The sequence below is a fragment of the Myotis davidii genome, unplaced genomic scaffold (genome assembly GCF_000327345.1).
Source record: "Myotis davidii unplaced genomic scaffold, ASM32734v1 scaffold221, whole genome shotgun sequence".
Classification (NCBI taxonomy): Eukaryota; Metazoa; Chordata; class Mammalia; order Chiroptera; family Vespertilionidae; genus Myotis; species Myotis davidii.
In genome coordinates this window covers 1,595,446-1,598,674 of record NW_006293349.1, presented here as the reverse complement: position 1 = coordinate 1,598,674, position 3,229 = coordinate 1,595,446, and the positions used below count along the sequence as shown (strand labels likewise).

At 48.8% G+C, this 3,229-nt stretch overlaps 1 protein-coding gene across 1 annotated transcript in view; it reads right to left on the bottom strand.

The window, feature by feature from the left end:
- Positions 1 to 605: 605 nt before the first annotated feature.
- Positions 606 to 3,229, bottom strand: part of ITGAV (integrin subunit alpha V) — a 59,375-nt gene continuing 56,751 nt past the window's right edge. The window contains exon 31 of the mRNA XM_006767093.2: positions 606 to 765. The gene's annotated coding sequence lies outside the window, so the exon portion shown is untranslated. The remainder of the gene's footprint in view (positions 766 to 3,229) is intronic.

Genomic DNA, 3,229 nt, shown 5'->3' with positions numbered 1-3,229 from the left:
TACTGAGCTTCCAAAACTGTACGTTCTACTTTTGATCAAATTCGGAAGCTGTCTGCCTTCTAATATGAATATTTTTAAAGGTAAGATTTCCATTCTTTTTAAAATATACTTCTAAAATGTTTTTATTGATTTTTAGAGAGAGGAAGGGAGAGGGATAGAGTGATAAAAACAATTCGAAACATCAGCGATGAGAATCATTGATCAGCTGCCTCCTGCACACCCCACACTGGGGATCGAGCCCACAACCTGGGCAGGTGCCCTGACCGGGAATTGAACCCTGACCTCCTGGCTCCTAGGTCGATGCTCAGCCCCTGAGCCACGCCGGCCGGGCTGGCTGCCAATATTTTGTCTGGCCCATTCTCTCCCCAGACTCTGCATACCTGGTTAGACTGCCCCCTGGCTCAGGGAGACTATTTCTCTCCTCCTTCCCTGGGCTTGAGGCGATGAGTCCTATTGGTCTATGTAGCATGTTCTTTGTTAGGAATTCAGGCAGGCATGGACGAGGTGTGCGTGTCACGGACGTGACCCTTTTCCTGCGTCACAGCTGCTTGTTCGTGTGAGTAAAAAACAAACGTCCCAGAAGGAAGACACGGTCTACACACAAGTGGCACCTGAGGCTCATTTATTGGGCGGGCGGTCGCGAGTCACACACCGGACACCAGGAGGACACGGTACCCGCTCCACAAACCCAGAGCAAGTTGGCAACGACAAGGGTAGAACACGCGCGTTTTATGCCTCGCCCACGGGCTGCTCAGGGGACGCAAACTAAGGAAGCCTGTTACCCAGGCAGCAAACCGCCCTGACGCCCGCGGCTTCCCCATCGCGTCAGGGGATTCCGAAGTGTTCCAGACCCAAGGCGGAGCCGTGTCCAGCCGGAAGGAACATGCAGAAGGGACCGATCGGAGTGACTTCCTCTGTGCGCCCCCCGCAGACTCACTCCTCCTGCTCACCAAGCATCAATCCATCGCCATCAGCTCAGGGTCACTGAGCGACTGATGCCGGAGACTGTCCGGGCCTGGTTACTCGTTATATTGCACTTGGGGACAATGGCAACAGGACGCCAGGCTCGGCACCTCTCCCGGGAGCTCATTCTGTACCAGAAGTGACAGTGAAAGGCAAGCACGTCCCATCCTCACTGCATCCGCCTCCCAGCCAGCGAGAGGGGTGAGGCTCCAGAACACAGGCCTACGCCATTTCTTCACCACGTTTGATCCCAATTCCATCTTCAGATTTTATTTTTTTCTTATTTATCAAACTCCCACCTGCACGAGCTCCCCAACAGCACAGCAGGTGGCAATGAGTCAGGCCCAGGGGACCGGTCCTCACCGTGCCGGGCGCTCCCTCTGCCACAGGAGCGCCCGCCGCCTCCCGAGCTGTTGGCCTGATAACCCCGCCGGCCTGGGACACGCTGTGCTGTCGCCACACAGACCCTCCCTGAGGGTCACGGCTCGCTGTTAAAACCGTCCGCAGCCTCTCAGGAAGTCAGCAGAGTCTCTTTTCTTAATACGCAAATTTCCTCTTTATAGAAAAGTATTAGAATTCACCATGAATAAGTAGTTTCATATCGCAGGTATCATTGTGGCACTCCCTTTTTGATTGTTTTACACGTCGGAATTAAGAACTCAATCAGAATGATTATAATAATCGCAAGGGAAAGGGAAAGGGAAGGCAAGGAACGAATGTCTCATGCAAATGTTTTTTAAAATATTAATTCTCAAATAAATGCCTACGTAAGAAATCAACGACAGCATCAATATTTACCAACAACAAATGCTTTAAATATTATGTACCTCACTCATGTGTTTTTTTAAACTGAATCAGATTACAAGAACCGTCTACTCAAACTGGATTTTAATTCTCAATAAATAGCACAATAGTAATTAAAATAGTTGAAAATTAAAATAGTTTTCATAGGGTTTTGTTCTTTTACATTTTAACCAAATATATTGACAGGCTACTTCCAGGTACAGAGAATCCAAACATTTCCCTCCACGAGTAGGCGCTCACATTAGACTTCTACCATATTCTTTAGAGATGTAAATTTTCATTTTTAAAGAAAATCCTACTGCCTAAGACCACAGTGCATAAAGGCAATCTGAAACATCACGTGACGTTCCGATGGGGCGCCCTTCGATCTCCGATACCAGACTGGACCTCGGACCGAAGCCCCACGAGGGACAGACTATGCGAAAGGAAACACGTCACTTCAGGAATGACTGTCGGTGCGCGGGGGGCCAGGAAAATGGGTCAAGTCGTTATAGAGCGACAGCGACTGCCTGGGGGCGGGCCCTAGGAGAAACATGGTTTTTTCTTTAAAAGAAATAAGTTTATTGGCAATAAAAGTCCCAACTGCATGTGAGTAAGCTCTCTTAAGCTGCTAATAAAATCCATCCTACCACTGATGCTAACTAGGGGGTCCTGCTGTTGGATCGTGTGTGACTCACCCACGTGCCTCTCGCGTTGGCCGCGAGGGGAATTACCACGTGAGTCACGGCAGGATAAATCCCAGTTGTCTTTAAAACAGAAAGATACTCAGTGATTTAAGGGAAACACTTGTCATTGCCTCATGAAGACAGCAGTTAAAAAGCGACTGAATCTCAACCTCTAACGCATAACATGATGTAATTGCACAAAAATAGTGATGAGAGTCATCGCAGCCGGCTCTGAGGGGCTGTGAGTGAGTCACCCAGGCCTCCAGCAAACGTATCGCCTGCAGGCCCAGAACACTCCGTGCAGCTTTTATAAAAAATTCCTAGAAAAGTAATTCACGGTAAAAACCCTAAGAAAGTTTTAAAATCTTCCCAGTAACTGGAATTGCTTATAAAAGTACCTTTAAAAAATTATCTGAGAGCTGAGACTGGTTTTGCACGTTACACCTCGCTCCGAACGCGGTAACGCCAGGTACGCAGCCTCGCACCACGGATGCTCGAGACGTTCGACGCCAGGCCCTTCCCGTGCGGCCGAGGCTGGCGCCGGCTCCGAGGTGCAAGGACTCCTCGCTGGCCTTGACGTTCCTCAGTAACAGTTTGGGGAACAGAAGGGAAAGAACCCAGACTAGCACCGGAGGGAAACAAGTGAACCCGACTGGACACTCGGTCCAACCTCAGAACGTACTATTGACAAGCAACTCTATCGGAGAACTACAAACGTGGTTTTTAAATTTAAATGCCCTTTTTTTTGTATTGTAAGTGGCCAGACCAATTCAATGAAATAAATGACTTACAACTCC